A 17,969-nucleotide genomic window follows, 5' to 3' on the forward strand; every position below is an offset into this window, starting at 1 on the left:
GCCTACAATTTGTGGGATCTGAGCATAAAGCAAACAAAGGGCAGCTTTTGTAAGGAATAATGCATGTCAGCCGTATCCTTATCCCGCCACAGCTTTGAACACTGCTGGGGACGTCCATTGCTCCACTGTGTATGTCGTGTTGCTATATTAAAGCCAGTCACCTCAAAGGGAAAAGCCTCAACTATTCAACAATTGAATGGTGGGGCTCTCATTATGGCCAATGTGGGCAGGAAAAAGTGGCTTTGGGGGTTTTCAATTCAGCGACTTAAAGCCCTCCTGTTAGCTAGGACGAGCGGCTGTTTATCCCAATGCCTTTCTGGGGGCTAAACATAGTCAACTGTCATTATGGATCTCACTCTCTCTCCGTGTCTGTCTGTCTGTCTCTCCCTCTGTCCTCCCCCTCACTAACATTTATTTATTTCTCTCTCAATTTTGTCATCTAATGACCCGTGTTGTGTTGTTGTTTGAAGGGGCTGATGGCTCTCCGGTCTCCCACATCCTGAGGAAGAAAAAGGGGGCGGCTGGGATACTGGAGGGCGAGCGCAGGACAAACAGTGCTGCAGACCACCTATATGGATGAAAGCCACAAGTGTACGGACGGCATTCCATAGGCAACATCAAGCCGCCGAGGCAGCGCTGTACATGTTCCTGTATATGTATGTGCCCTCCAGTAATCCTTCATAAAAGAACCGCCTTCACAGTTGTCCTTTACAAAAGCATTTTTATTCAGCCCATCAGTGTCAGCGGCCCGGACGGTTGGCAGAGCAGCTCCGCAGCAGTTCCAGGGACACATGAATAGGGCCATATTAGAAAAACTGTATGCACAGTATATGAAATGATGTAAATATGTATTAGCGGGTTGGTGGGGGGGTCAGGAGGGTAAATGGTGGATTGCAGAGGGGACTGCGAGAGAGGTGAAAGCGGTCTTTGTGTTTAGAGCAGAGCCCTCTGGTGGACCCTCCCCTCGGCGCGGGGTTGCCCAGGCCCTGTGGTGGCGGATCACAGTTAATAACTGTGCGGTGGGCTGTCAGAGGCACTTAGCCTGACGCTGGGCAGGCCGGGCCAGGCCGAGCCCGCATACACAGCCGCCTCTGCCTCCTGAGCCTGGACCAAAGCACTCGGCCATGAAGGAGAAGAGACACAGAGATGGAGACTTATACACGGGTCGAGGTTTTAGAGGATGGGCGCATGAATCAGACAAAACAAACAGGGGTGTTACAGGAAAACATTCACTGTGTGGGGATGGTTTTAAGCAGGATCTAATAGGCATGAAGAGGGTGAATAACTGGGGCAAGTTTTCCAGACTCAGCTCAGGTGTCTTCCCTGAAGAATTCAGTGCCAGTCTCAATGCAGCAGCAGAGCTCCGTCCAGGATCAAGCAGAAAGGAGAAGTTCACATATTTTACAAGTCTGTCTTAATACAATGTTCACATGCCAATATACACTGGAGCAGCTCCTCCTGTCCACACTGGCCACGAGGAGATCCTTTATATTTCCAACAAAATCCAGATTCCTTGTTTTGTGTAAAAACACATTCTAAAGTTAGAAACCTAAGAAGACGCCTCATCAGTCTCAGATTACCAAATCAAGTTGGTATCTTTAAAAGTTCCTGTGTTTGTAGAACAAAGTTCCCAACCCAGTCGCCAGAGAAAACATTGGCATTGAACGTTTCTGCAAACAGAGGATACGTTTCATTTGTTATTATGCAGCAGATGAGTTGAAACTCTCAACAATAATGTGGTTAACGTGCGGTAAGGTTTAGACACAAAAACCACTTAGTTATGGTTAGAAAAAGATCATGTTACGGCTTACCCCGTCCTGGGCCACGACCCCCGCTGGAAACACAGCAAAGTATCGGTAAAAAATGACCACTTTATGGGCCACTGTCCTGGCAGGAAGAGCGGCAATGTGTAGGAAAAAAAAACCAACAGCTTTTCAGGCAAAAAAGCAGCAATGTCTCAGTTAATAACAACCGTTTTTCAAACACAATCCCAGCAGGAAAAGCAGTGATGTCTTGGGAAAAAACAACAGCTTTTTAGGTCACATGCCAGGGCGGAAAAGTGGCAATGTCTCAGCAAATACCACCCGATTTTCAGGCCACAATTCCGGCAGTAAAGCAGCGATGTCTCAGTAAATAAAAAATGCTCTTTTGGCTACAACCCTGGCAGCAAAGTAGCAATGTCTCAATAAGAAGAACAAGCGCTTTTCAGGCCACAACCTGGCAGGAAGTAAAAAAGAACCAAAGCTTTTCAGAAAACATTCCCAGAGGAAGAAGTTTGGCATGTAAAAAAAAAACGCTTTTTTGGCCACAATCCCGGCAAGAAGCAGCAATGTCTCCATAAAAAGAGAAACAGTTTTTCAGGCCACAATCTCTGCGGGAAAAGCAGCAATGAACAACTACTTTTCTGACCACAATTCCAACAGTAAAGCAGCGATGTCTTAGTAAAAAGAACAAGAGCTTTTCGGGACACGTTTCCGGGAGAAAAAGCAGCGGTGACTCTGCAAATAACAACCGGTTTTCCAACCACAAACCTGGCAGTAAAGCAGCGTTGTCTCGGTACATAAATGATGCTTTTTTGTCACGGTTAAAAGAACAAAACATTTTCGGGCCACATTCCCAAGAGAAAAAGCAGCAAAGATTTGGTATCAAGAATAGCTCCAAACACCCACTTTTGCTAAGAAGCCGCTGCAAACACAGCCATGACTCGCTAAATCACAACGGGTTTTTTTTCTTGTTGGTCTTAAACAGTGGTCTACAGCCTGGCAGGTTGGTCTCACCTAGGTGACGCGCTGTCCACAATCCCCTCCACCTCCTGATGACAAAGTCAGCTGATATAGTATGTCACTTTTGATACGTATACGTGGTTTGCAGAAACGTACAATGCCAAACGAAACTCCTGTGTTTCCATCTCTCTCCTGCAGCTCAGCAAGAACTCTCAGTCTGGAAACACGATGAAACTGGTGCAAAACAGACTGTAGATTTGTCTAATTAACACCACATAAGTTTCAACTGAACTTCTGAATGCATTTTACACAGAGAAAGGACTTTTGTCTCTTGTTTCTTCCATTAAAATCACGTCAGGAGGGGATGTGTTCAGGGCCGCTGTGGACAGGAGGAAGTTACAGCCACCACAAACTTTAAATGAACACGTGGTTTGAAGGTAGATTTAAAAATGTGAAGCTATATATTTTAACTAGTGAGGAGGAAACACATCTACCTCTAAATTTAAACCCTTCCTCACTGTCTGGGAACAAAGCAGCTGGTTGGTTAACGCTACAGAACTCAGCCTCTGAACCAACTCTCCAGTGAGAGGGACCACAGCACCATCTCCAGTCATCAGCACCACACCTTATCTGACCCTCAACAAAGTACCTCCACAAACTCTTATCTGATCCCCACTCATAAAGCTCAGCGAGGAGGGTCTGGGGGAATCGACCAACCAAGACTCGTCTGATCTCGAGTGGTGTTTTATTCCTGTGCCAAACAACACTTGTGGACAAACTGCCCTGTCAGTCTGTGAACTCCAAAGTCCAGCTCATCCCTGTTGACTAGATTAGATAACCCGGTTTTAAAGGCAGGGATACTGTTTGCTCAGTGACTCCTCTCTGCACTAATAGCATCTGATCTAATGGGAGATTGCAGGCTGCTTGTTGACAGTGGAGACCCACACAGCGTCATGGCAATGGCCAAACAACACGGGGAAACAAAGCAGGGCTGAGCTTTAGTACCTGTAATTACCAGATAAATATCAGCTTCTTTGCTTAAAACCGACAGCAATAAATATCATATGCTGCCGTAATTACAGCTATTATGTTGTCTGTATTGGTTAAAATATGAAGGGCTCATGGAGACTGGACTGAAGTGGGTTGCTATATTTAATTTTTTGGGGTTTATTCATTTGTTAATTATGTGTGTTTGTAGAGAAATACACAGAGCTGCCAGTTTATACAGGGACAAATAACTAAAACTAATTCTGGAGAGATGTTGAGTCCACTGTGTGAACATTTCAGAGTAGTTTCTGATTGTATTACAGGCTGCAGAGAGATGGGGTGGACAAAATAATAGAAATAGGTAAAATTTTGTCTTTGGAAGTTTACTCTTGTTGCTCTGTCAAAGTTTGACTTTTTGGAGTATTTTTCTTTTAAAGGCTTTTACTGAAGTACTTTTTAATCACATAATTTGTACTTTGCAACATTTCAAGCTGCATTTACCACAGAGTAAGAACACATCATGATAAACTGTGTGAAAGTGGAACCAAAGAAATGAGATAAATCAGCAGCTGCAGCCAGAGGTGGAAGAAGTATTCAGATCTGAAGTAAAGGTACAAATACCACACTGTAAAAAATACTCCACTGCCAGTAGAAGTCCTGCATTCAAAACCTTACTTAAGTAAAAAGATATGTATGAGCAAAATGTACTTACTTTAAGTTTATTTGTGATTATGATTACATGTGATAATCATTTATTTGGACAGCGGTGCATGGTTGTAGATTAGGATTTTTCTGTGTATTGGAAGATTATGTGAATATTGGTGGGATTTGACTCCCACAAAAAAGTGAAATAACAAAATGTGTATGATGTATCAGAGTATAAAAGTATGGGTCTGTAGATATGTACAGAGTAAATAAAATAAAATAAAATGAAATGAAAATACCATGGTCAAGTACAAGTAGCTATCGTTACCTCTAACTTATACTTGCTACTTGAGTAAACGTACTTAAATGTACTCTAGAGCAGAAGCTGCTGGTGTGTTTGCAGCCGCAGGAGGGCGCTGTGACCGAGAGGAGACACTCAGGTGTGTCACCTGGGGGCGGCGCTACGGAAAACAGGAGGGAAACACGAATTCAGTCGCGAGTGTGTTCGGACGCGCACACAGTCCGAGGTCAGCAGTTAGCTAACACTCTTCCTCATAGATGATGCTAATAACAGTAAGTATGACATCACTGCAGGTCATGGTCAGCCATGTTGTACCTCGGCATGATAAAAACCAGGTTACATTCACATGAATTAATCAGTCATGTAATGCACCGCCCGCGCGCGCGAAGTGACGCAAATCAAACACCTGCACAGCCAACAGGTGGATGCAGGATGTAGCTAACATGCTAAGATGCTAACAGGTGGAGGAGCAGACTTCAGACTTCTCTGCTCACTGAGGAACTTTTACCTTCACTGAAGTGTGTGGACTGGTTCTACTGGGACCAGAGAGGCCGAGTGGACTGGTTCTACTGGGACCAGAGAGGCCGAGTGGACTGATTATAATGGGACTAGAGAGGCCGAGTGGACTGGTTATAATGGGACTAGAGAGGCCGAGTGGACTGGTTATAATGGGACTAGAGAGGCCGAGGGACTGGTTCTACTGGGACCAGAGAGAGGCCGAGTGGACTGGTTCTACTGGGACTAGAGAGGCCGAGTGGACTGGTTATAATGGGACTAGAGAGGCCGAGGGACTGGTTCTACTGGGACCAGAGAGGCCGAGGGACTGGTTCTACTGGGACCAGAGAGGATAATTGGACTGGTTCTACTGGGACCAGAGAAGCTGAGTGGACTTTTACGTTGGGAGTGAACGAGCACAGGTGTTACACCTGCAGCAGACACTTGATGACGTTCAGACAGGTGAGTACATCAACACACTCAACACTGTAACTGTAAAGCTTCCTTTTTTAATCTGTGTGCGCATGCGTATTCTGCTCTGCAGTGGGTCAAATCTGTGCAGCTCTGTTTCTGTTGTTACATGTTTATTGCTGTAGCTGCTGTGGAGTTTATATTGGGCCTCATGCAGCAAAGAATAGATGACCAACAAAATGTCTGTTACTTTTGTCTGTATCGACTGATCTCTGAAATTCCGCAGTGTTTGTTTTTCTTTTTATTATTCTCTTAGGGAAGAGGAAATAATTCAGGAGTGGTCGAGGACACTTGTTCCAAGATAAGTAAAAACACATCTAATTGTCACAGTCCAGAGACTCAAACATAAGTCTTAAATTTGAGGTCTTTGCACACCTGTCATTATATCATGTTTAGGGGCGTTACCTGTGTCAACAGGTTACTTATGTATGTACTAGTTTCAGAGTATACCATGATATAAAAGTTGATGGTTCTTATACCTGTGCATTTGCTTATCTACAATATTGAGTAGAAAAATCATTCATTCCTTTAATGGTCATGATTGATAATAATATAAATGATGTCACATTCTGATATCGTGAAACTGCAATAATCTCTGAGACAGTTATTGTACCGTGAATATCTCATACAGTTGCAACCCTACTTGTGATCAGTGGGACTGATATTGATATTTTATTCTGCTGTTGACTCGTAAGGTCTATTGAATTTCTGTGGCTTGATAATATCTGTTGCTCTTACCTGTGGTGTTCAGTCCACACACTTTATTTATTGTAGGTCATTTCTGTGCAGTCGTCTGAGTTCTGTCTCTCGTCGGCTCTAACGAGGCTGCACTGAGGACAGTGGTTACATATTTGTCTCTGATGTTCTGCTGTATTTCTGGTGCTGCATCTGTAGAAATTGAACTTATTGTTGGTTTGGCCAGTTGTGTTGTGATGCTGTTCCACTGGTGTAGAAGCTGACATGTTAATGTGCTTCATATTGTAGGTTGTTTCTAATTCAACAGTAGCCTTTCAGCCTCCGCTTTATCATGATATGTTTTTTCTTTATGTAACACAGTGAAGTTCACGCAGAGTAAAACTGACCTACTTTTTGCGTTTATGCTTTTACTTTTACTTGAATAACGGAAACAACAGTTGCTACAGTACTCGTATAATATTCTGGTGTTCTCTCCAGAGATGGGACCAAGTCATTGTTTTGCAAGTCACAAGTATGTTGCAAGTCTTTGCACTCCAGCTTTGCGAGTCAAGTCCCAAGTCAAGTCCAAAATCCTAAACTCTGAGTCCTGAACAAGTCGTAATACGCTCATGAAATGTGAAGCCATCTTAACAGCAGAGTGATAATATATTAAATTTACAAAAATCATAAATGCCTTTTAAATCTGTATATATTTGTTAAAACAAGTTTGTTAAAAAGTTACTCAACTTTTAAGCTAACGTTAGCTAAGCATTAGCTGTCTTTTGTGCAACTTCAAATGTCAAATAAAGTTTGAAGTTGTTGCGTCTTCGTCTGTAATTTTCGACCTGCACTTTTTACATGCTGCAGTTTGTTCTTTGTTGACCACTGCATAGTTTTTGTATCCAAACGAAATTATATTTGTTTTGTTTTTTTCTCCAGCTAGCGCTCAATAATGTAACGTTGGTTCTTCATGGTTCTCTTCTGCATGATTATTGTACGCTGTTGGACTGGTTCAAGCAAGTGGATCTGGGGAATGAAGTGTCGACTTACTGGGAATGCGAAGATAATGCAAGTTGATTCAGGAAATGAATTGATACTTCACACACATTTTAAATGACATACTCTTTGGTCTTTGGGCCTGGGGGAAGATATCAAGTATTTTAAACTCAAAAGGCTCAAGTCCAAGTGAAGCTACGAGTCATTGTTGTTAAAGTCCAAGTCAAGTTTCAAGCCTTGACTTAAGTATCGTGATGATATCGTGTCGTGGATCCTCTGGTGATTCCCACTCCCAGTGGGAACACCGTAAGGCTGAAAAGTTCAGGGGCAGAAAACCAAAACAAGGAGCTAAAAGATGCTAAAGAAACTTTTTTCCTTCATATTTTTACTTCAGTTTAAATTATTTAATTATTATTATATAATTATTTAATTATTATTATATAATTATTTAAATTAATTTAAATTATTTAAATAATTAATTTAAATAATTATATAATTATTTAAATTAATTAAATTGAATATCATCATGTCCCTCATTTCCTCCCTCCACTCCCATATTCCCAAGTAAACAAAACAAACAAACAACAAACAAAAGAAGTATGCAAACAAGTGACAAATTTGTTATTAATTTAAGGTGTACGTATATCCATAAAGGCTCACGGCCCGAAGTTGTCCAAGTCCATGAACACCCTCTCAGAGCTGAGGAGATAATTCTCTGTAGGTTCATACTTTTCACATACATGTAGTCGTGCCGTTCATTCCATCGCTGATCCAGTGAAATATTGATTACAGCCGCTTTAAACGAAATGATCTGCGCTGGCGACATGAATATGAAACATAATTCAAAGCTTACCTGCTCCTCCAGCGTGCGTATAGTTTCACTGTGAGAGAGGAGGAGGAGGGGAGTAGCTCTGTTGCTGGCGTCTCTGGTGCTCTGTTTAAATCATCACTTCCTGTTCTCAATCCCCACGTCTGCTTATCCATCATTTCATAAGCATGCATGTGTATGTGTGTGTGTGTGTGTGTGTGTGTCGATACGTCTCGGGTCCTGTTGCACCTATTCCAGCCTCCCATGGGTGGTGGCGGTGGGCGAAGAAGGGGGCTGCTCCCTCAAGACACCCCCCTCAAATTATGGCCTAATCAGTTAGCCCCAGGAGCAGGCCCTCCACAGCTCGCAGACAAACAGACAGAGCCCCAGACCTACAGCAACCTCATCTTACCCCCCACCCCCACCTCCTCCCCCACCAGCCACACAACGCCACGCCTGGCCTTGTCCCTGCAAAGACCTCGCTCCCTCTGTCTCTCCTCCACGCTGAGATAAAACAGGTCCAGCTTCGGTTTAAGAAAAGTGTCGGCTGCTCCCGTCCCTCACTTATCCACTCCTCTTGTCTAGTCTACCTGGCCGTTTCACCTCTCACACACACTTCTCCCCCTCTGTGACACACACACACACTTTCAGACACACTGTAGTAGTCGTAGATATAGTTTCATGCTGTTTACAGTTTTTAGCTGAAGCAGCGTATTCGATCCAGAGGCACTGCGAGCTCTGCTGCCAGCTTAAATCCGCGCTGTTGATGCTTTTCACCTTTTTGTTTCCTGATCCGAGTGGTTTTACGCTCTCTCATGAATTGAGTAAGCTCCATGAACTTTAAGGTCCATGAAACCAGCGCCAGCCCCCATTGTGTAATTTCAAGAAGGCATGTCTGTCGGTCGGAAAGTGGAGCATTTTTGTGTTTGTATTCCTGACACTAAAACTAAACCAAGAGATTTGCTCGAAGGTCGGAGAGCTTCGGGTTTTCGTTTGTAGCACGAATGCACTGAAATGAATCGGACTGCTTTTATAATTACTGCAATTTTCTCAACAATGGCCAAACAACTGCTGTCCTGTTTTTTTCCTTTTCAGTTTTAATATTTACTGTTGCTGCATGAATCATTTTGTGAGTGCCCGTTCCAGCAGAGCGTTGCAGTCACACTCAATAATGTCTCGGTAATAAAAGGAAAATAGCACCGTGAGAAATAAAACAATGTCATGATATCACTTTGGCAACTCCGTTTATGTCAACAAGTATCTGGCTTTTCGCTGGATCATTAATCTGCACACACACATGCACACACACGCACACACACTTGGTTCCACAGCACTAATGTGATGCTTTGTCAACTAAATCATTGCAACTCTACCCGGTTAATCAATGACACATGGCAGGTTCTGGCAATGTCAGACCTTCACTGACTCCATCCCACCATTCCGCTCATCTGCGCTGTCATTCCCGTTCCTCTATTACCACCCCACCCCACCCCCACACCCCCCCACACACACACACACACTCACACACACACACCCCATGTGCCAAACCAGACCACTCTCCATATACACTAATGCTTCTGTTCCCTCTGAGCAGCTCCATCCGTCATGTTCACCTCGCTTAGGATTCCCATTTGTTTTCATTTCACAGCTTTCACACACACACACACACACACACACACAGGCAGGCAGGCAGGCGAGTATCTGCATATGCATGTGTGCACACAATTGCACAAAGATGCATGTAAACTCACACACACACACACACACACACACACACACACACACACACACACACCACACACACGTCTACTATCACCCATCCTGAGCGATTCTGTCAAATGTAAAAGCAGCACAGACGAGTGCAGATGGAAGCAAACAGGTGCCTCAGAAATATAATGAAATGCTGAGATTTATTAGTAAAATGTGTCGTGAATCTTGAGCCTGAGATGGAGGAGAGAGCGGCGGGAGCTGAGGTGGAACGATCCATATCTGGTATCTGTGCCGTGATTATTTGAACAGCAGTTATAAAGCCATAAGGCCTGGCCCCGGGTCCTGAGCATGTTGATTTAAAACCTCGGCGGACTATAAATAATGGCTGATTAAGTCTCTTCTTCTTTCTTTCCCGTCACTCTCTTCTGTCTTACATGTCCGGCGCTCTGGCCCTCCACTTCCCCAGTATGTTCTGTATTAGTGGGGCTTTGTTGAGTGTTTGAAGTATGAAAATGAAGGAGGTGGGTGGGCATCCGACCACCATACTCAGAGGAGACCTGTGACGCACACAGAACTATCCTCTGACTCCATTAGCATACCTCTGCTGGCACAGACACAGTCAGCGCCACTCTCTTATGTGGCTGCGATTATATTTGTATGGAGGCTACACCGCATGAGTATCTGCAGGCTGAAGCCCATCGATTAAATACGTCAGGTCACATGAGATCTGTGACTGTGTGCTCTAACCTCCTGAGACCCCAGCTTTTGTCTGGTATGCATGTTTAATCTTTCCAAGTTATTTGTGATCAGAAGGACCTGATAAGTATAAAAAACTGAACGTCATCTTTGAACAGGAAGTAGTTTTGTCCTCATACAAAGACGATTTTTAGTGTGGAATACTATAAAACATTTTAATGCAACAAATCTGAAGCCTTGTGATTTGCCTGTTTTCTAAGTCTATGAATTTTCCCTGCTTCATATTCCAAGATAAGAATGTCCTTTTGTCTGCAGCATCAGTCTGTCACATGTAATGAGCCTGTGTGAAATGCTGCAGTAACACAAAAATAAAGTCCCAGCGTCTTAAAATGAGACAACAATAAAGTCTCAGTGTTTGCAATATTAATCATTTATATAATTAAAAATAGATAACTGGCATCCTTGTATCGATAGAGGGCTGCACAATAGGGGTGTGCCATATCATATCGCTCACAATAATACCATAATATCATGAAAAATTCATATCGTGATACTCGCAATATTTCAACTTGTTGACATATTGACATCATACTGTTACCCACGGCAACAACAAGCATGGCTGAAAGTGAAATTATTACCGACTCCTTGTTGGTTCCAAAAAGAGGAGCAGCTTCAGTAGTGTGGAAGAAACTGTGGCGTCCTGACTGTTTTACTTCTCTTAGCGCTCAGAGGAACTCAGTCAGCGGCTCCTCTGGCAGCAGCACAGCGTCTCTCCCTCTCCTCTCTCGCCGTGTCATTAAGTGATTTTGTCATAAACCTTTGCTGATGAAAAAACTCCATATATGTGACTGTGTGATAGTTGTGGTATCATAACAGCCTGTCACAGGTTACAGCCTGATGATTAGAGGAGAAATGGCAGAGCATAAAGAAAGAGAAGGAAATCACCTGTTGATTTATATATATATATATATATATATATATAGATCACTGGGCTGGGGACATTTTTTGAAATGTGTAATTAGTGGTAGATTTATTTAGTTGAACTATTAATATTGTGACAGAGTCTGAATCTCACTTTGAGTTACTGTTGTTCACAAACTGAAGAAATGAGAGATCAGTTTTGTTTCTACTGAATATTTGAAGCAAACTGTAAAATTTTATCACTTATTTTGTTGCAACTCTATGTTCTTAAATTAATAATATTTTTTATTTTTTAAAAATGTTTTACTAATTTGTCATATCATCAAGAAAATACCCTGATATATTGTGATATAGGGCCATGTCGCCCTAATGTCTTCAAATGAGACAATAATAAAGTCCCAATGCTTAATTTGTATTTGCAATATTAATAATTTATATAGTAAGAAAGATATTTGGCATCCGCGTATCGACACAATACTGCCATGCAAAATATTGTGATACTGTGCTGTATTGATGTAAGTGTATTTTCCACCACTCTAACCATTTAGAGGGCGGCACGATATGCAAAAACCCACCTAAAAATCTCAGCGTGCCAAAAATTGTATTGCATCTATTCTGACAGATATTGCAGTTACAATAAGAGCTGTGATTTAAGTGGAGATGGTGGCTAATTTTTGCATGTAATTTTCACTAAACAAAATGGTGGTGCAGTGGTTAGCATTGTCACCTCACAGCAAGAGGGTTCCTGATTCAAACCCAGAGTCTGCATGTTCTCCCCGTGTCAGCGTTGGTTTCCTCCAGGTGCTCCAGCTTCCTCCCACAGTCCAAAGACATGCAGGTTAACTGGTGACTCTAAATTGTCCGTAGGTGTGAATGTGAGCGTGAATGGTTGTCTGTCTCTATGTGTCAGCCCTGTGATAGTCTGGCGACCTGTCCAGGGTGAACCCTGCCTCTCACCCAGTGTCAGCTGGGATAGGCTCCACCCCCTGCGACCCCCAACAGGATAAGCGGTTATGGAAAATGAATGGATGACGGTAAGGGGGAATGTAAAGGCAGTGGGAGCCATTCTGTGTCCCACTGACCATTTTATGCAGAGAACACAAGCTTAAAGGTGTACTAAAGTCAGCTACAGCAAAAGTGAAAGTGAAAGCCAACCCCAGATTCACTCTCGTTGGCGTGTTGCCTCAGTATATTTGCATTATTTTCCGTGTGTGTCTCGTGGGCGCCTGCTGCGCACAGTCTGGCACCTGGTGGCTACCTTTTTATGCAAAGCTCCAACCTCACCTGAGCGCTGCGGGGGTACACGGCCACAAACGCCACGCAAGATAAACACACCACCACACACTGAGAGTGCGTTGTAAGAGATGATTGAGAGGGATTACTGCTGTGTGAGGCTTGTGTTTTAGGATAAGTCTGCAGAGTGAGTTGACATGATTTTGAAAAAGGAACCTCACATGTAATATCACAGAAAATCACAAATTAATCCATGAAACCAATTCTTTCTCCCTCTGAAGCCTCGAGCCATCAGTACGTGCACGTCTAGATTCTTCCACGGTTGTTCTCTGCACATTAGGGGATAAAGCGAGCAGCAGCCGTGGGGCCATTTGGGCTCCTGTCCGCCCTGCAGCGGGATAACATTTCACCAGTTTAGATTAGTTCGCTCAGGGCCCATCAACACATGTGGAAGTGACCCTCAGACGCCTCACACAGGCCCGCTGACTGAGCGCTGTCTGTGTGTGTGTGTGTGTGTGTGTGTGTGTGTGTGTGTGTGTGTGTGTGTGTGTGAGTCAGAGGAAGTGCACAGACCAGCTGATGCAGTGTGTGCTATGTTAACCCGTCCAAGGGCAGCAAAGCAATAACAAACACAAGATCACAGCAGTGAGGTCACCTCTGACCCTGCACCCTCCGCACAGCCGACCAGATCATTATCGCTCTGACAGCCACTCAGGAACCGGCCAACACACACACACACACACACGCACGCATTCTCAGACGCACTAAATACCCGACAGGCCAGTATGGGTGTCCCTCATGTTTTCAATCATTGACTCCCTTCAGAGAAATCAAAGGGAGTTACTTTGGGAGACAAAAGCTTCCTCGTTGGTGTCTGACAGTAAATGATTGACATTTACTTTGAATGCATTGGCCCCGCCCACTCCGGGGGGACCTGCGAAGTGAAACCATCCACCACCCAGCACCCTTGTTTACCCACAAGGCCGTTTGCTCGTCTGTGTCCCGCAGCGGTTCAGAGTCGTAGACAGGGTTCGTTTGGGGGAATTTGTGACGCCGACTGTAGACGACACGTTTCCAGAAGGCTCAGGGGAGCAGCGCGCTGCACGGTAGGACCTGTGTGAGTGTGTGTACGTGTTTGTGGGCGTGCGTCCGTCTTCTCCGGGTCCTCAGACTCAATCTTGCTTCAGCATCTGCAGCTCCACCTGCAACCAAATATAAAACCTCTTCCCTCCTTTGTTTCATTCTCTCCTCTTCAGTACCCTCACTTTTTCCAGCCCTCCTCCCTCCTCCAGCGCCGACACTTTTAAAGCGTATCAGTTTCCGTTTCCTCCAAACATCAGCCTGCTCTTGACGTGAGGCTCTCAGGTATAAGAGGCCGGCCGCCTGTGTTATTAGGACGGACAGCCTGTCATGGCGAGTGCGTGTGTGTGCCGGGGTGATTGTGTCAGCCTGTGGAGCAGAGTGACCAGCAGAGGTGGAACAGAGTTGAATCTGGAGTGACTTTATGCTGTGTGTGTGTCAGTGTGAGTGTGAGTGTAGCCTCAATGATGTGAGAGCCAGAGAGCATTTTATTCTACTGGCACGCTTTGTGTGCACCGGTCTGAAGGCTGTCCTGTCTGTTCGCCCGCTGCGGCGCTTAATTTAGACGCTGTATTTTTAGGGGGAGAAGCGAGTATCCGTCAAGGAAAAAATGTCACGGTATAAACAGTGGACTGGCGCAGAGGGAGTTTGATTCTGCTTCATGGAGGCTGGATATTAGGGGCCAAGCTGCAGGATGAATTAGCTTCACCTTGTTGATGAGCTGACACCGTTTGTCTGACGCACTTTGAGAAACTCAGCTTTATAAGAGATTTAATAGAGCAGAGGTAGCTGCTAGTGAATGTCTGGACGGCTCAGCTCTTGGCACGCTGTCCGTGTGGAAGACAATCCCTCTGGCAGGTCAAGCAAACCTCTGAACACTGAACACACTTTCCAAACCTCATTACAGAGACCTCCGCTGTTTTGTTGCTCGTGGGCCCCAATCAAACCCCCCACCTCCTCCTCCTCTCCTCCTCCTCCTCCTCCTCTCCTCCACCCTGTGCCATTCTTTTCAAATGAGAATTGAATTTCTTTTTCAAAGTGTTTATGTTATCATTTGTAAATCTTACCAGAAGTGGACCATGAGGCACAAGAGGGGAACTCATACACAGTTTAATGAAGTATTTACAGATAATTCCAACTGTCAAATACTTGTGCCCAATGACATAGTGCAGAGTGCTGACGCTCACAACCGCCTCACTCCCTCCAAACTCGACTCCCTCCTCGTTAAGCAGGCGGATTTGATTTCAGGTAAGAACTTATTGGCTGTGGGGGCCCGCCAGCGAGGGCCACGGCTTTTACCGAAAGGAAAACAATCCTCTGCGGTGCGTATCACAGCTCCAAAGGCCCAGACGCTGAGGAGCTCAGATAGGCATGAGGACATTAGAGCCGCTGCCTCTGATAGACGCAAATCTGCTCGGAAAATAAAATCGTCTGCAGTTTGGTTTCTGAGGCCGTCAGGTGCTGCTGGCTCCACTTATGTGACATTTGTGCATCAGAAAGGAAAATAAATTCATCTTAAACCAGCCGTTACACTCAATAATCTTCAGTTAATCACCACTTTATAATATGACACCTTTCATAAAGTCTTTCTAAGGTATAATTTGGCTTTATTAATGGTTAATAAATGATCAGTTATAAGAATAAAAGCAAGTTTGCGGTTGTGAAAAAATCTCTTTGGCCAATGTTTCTCTCATCTAAGTGGTAAAAACACAGTTGGAAATGTTCATAAACAATTGATAAATGCTTAATAATTTAAGTTAATTAATAGATTTTGATCCAGATCCTCAACCTTATTATTAATGTATTATTAATGGCTTGTAACTGATGTGTAGTAAATAATTTAATATTTAAAAAGCCATTAGTTTAAACTATTACACTTGCAATGCAATATTTTGAAAATTTCAGGTCAGAATTTGCCCTCACACAATTTTATTTGCTTGATAGATTAAATATTTAATATAGTATTGAAATATTTCAATTAGAAGTCTATCAGATTATTGATTTTCTTTCTCTAGAGTATTAAAATGACAGCTTCTACTATTAATCAATTACTATGATTACATTAATGTTGATTAACTGTATTTATTTGTTACTATTAACACTTAATAACAAGATAATTGACTTAATAATTATTGCTATTATTGTTTTTTCGTTAAATGTGGTTTAAGAGGCGCCAAAGCTTGAGATTAAATCAGGTATTAGGATCCAGTGTCTGCAGCTTTGGAGGCTGCGGAGTGAGAAATGGTGTGAAGGCGCAATAATGGACTGTGAGCCGTGACCTCTGTATGGAAGCAATTTGGGGAAAAAGCTTTGAAAGTGGCGCAAAAGACAAATTAATCCTCGACGGAAACGAGATACATCCTTTAAGAACAAGCCATTTGGAGCGCTGTGGCCCTTCAGTTCCTCCTCAGCCAACCGGAGCGATTTAAGAGCTGCACAGAGACACAGTATCTCACAGCAATCATTTATTACCGCTCAGAAAATAATAATAATAATAAAATCAAATGAAACTTTAAATCTATTTATTAACGAGTAGAAATAAAATAAGTTCACAACCTTTAAACTTCATGATTCACTGTAATCACGCAAACGGTAAGAAAAAATGTGAAATAGATTTTCTGCAGAAATATGTATTTATTTTCTCTCAGCTTTTTGTCTAATTGTCTGTTTAGTGTCGCGCGCCTGTTGTTCGTTACCCGTTCGTTACTTTCGTTTTCAATTAACGCTGATTGTGTCCAGCACGAGCCGGTAATTTAGCGGAACACTGGGAAATACAAGAATATATTTATATATAAAAAACAGCGTTTGCGTCACTCATAAAAAATGCGATAATAATAATAATAGTAATAATAAAATAATAATATTGATCATAATGAGGGTAAAATAAAGAAATGAGAATTTTCTATTTAATTTCAAATTATTATTATTATTATTATTATTGTTATTATTGGTAGCAGTTATAAACGTGTTGCTAATTCAGTCGGATTTTATCATGTTTAATTATATTATTACTCTTAATTCAATAACACAAGGACACATTAGTATAATGTTTCATTCATTATTTATTTTTTCCATTATTTCCTTCACACCTGAGTCTCCGTCCTCAGGTGAGCTTCTTTGATTCTGTCAATATTTTGGCCCTGAATTTTGGCCTTGAAGGCCTTTTGTTTTAACACACTGTCTCACTCATCATCACCACCATCATCATCATCATTACCAGCGGTCCGACACATCACCAGCATTCACATAAATAAATGACGCACTCCTTGGAGTGAACTGGCGATATGGGAAAGGTTCATTTCTCTGAAAAAAACAAACCATCGAAGAGAGTTCACTGAGTGTAATTGGGTTTTTCGTTGCGTGAAATCTTCGCAAACACTGAAAAACTGTGAAATTAATTAAGAAATGTTTGATGAATCATCAGCTCAGAGCTCCGTCCGTCAGTCCACCGCTCTGATGGCAACTGTCTGCAGATATTCCGGCCTTCTTACAAATAAACACACTAATTAAAATGAGTTAAAATGATTAAAAGACTTCCTAACGTGTGTGTCAGTGTGTAATAAGACAGTTTGGAGCAGGCTGGTTTGTCACAACCTCCTGACACGCATGCGTGTCCTCATGTAGTGGACAGCTCTTCATCTGATTGACATAAAGTAATTTTTTCATCAGAAATAATTAGCAGCAGTGTTTGGGAACATGGCGCCAACAGAGGAGCTGAAAAGATTCTCGCTCCGTTAAATTAAAGACAAACAAAGACACAGGATCATAATTTAATCTGACACTTTTTAGACTTAGATTCAGAGGTTTTGGTGCCCTGGTATTTTTGTTGTTTCTGTCTTTTCCTCTCCACCACACAGCCGCGCTGTTTGCACAAATGATGCTTCTTCTTTTCTCAGGCAAACACTCAGGAGGTGACAACAGGCGTCTGAAAAATCATGCACACCAAACAAAACCGCGTCCCCGATGGCGAGTACAGGCGGGCGCGTGCCACTAAAGCTGAGGGGAAGATGTGCTCGTGTCAGACGAAACCAAACAGTTCCTAAAAGCACATTTGTTTCTGTGTTGTCTGTTGAAAGCTCATAAAGATAGAGGTAGATTCGTGAATAAAAGGTGCGTAAAAATGCCTGATTTCCTCTTTGTACTTCCATAATGTAAACTCAACTGTGCTTATTTATTAATGTGTCATTTTTGCCTGATCCAAGCCAGATGCATTCTTCTCTAAATTATT

Source organism: Epinephelus fuscoguttatus, linkage group LG13, assembly GCF_011397635.1.
Source record: "Epinephelus fuscoguttatus linkage group LG13, E.fuscoguttatus.final_Chr_v1".
NCBI classification, from domain to species: Eukaryota; Metazoa; Chordata; class Actinopteri; order Perciformes; family Serranidae; genus Epinephelus; species Epinephelus fuscoguttatus.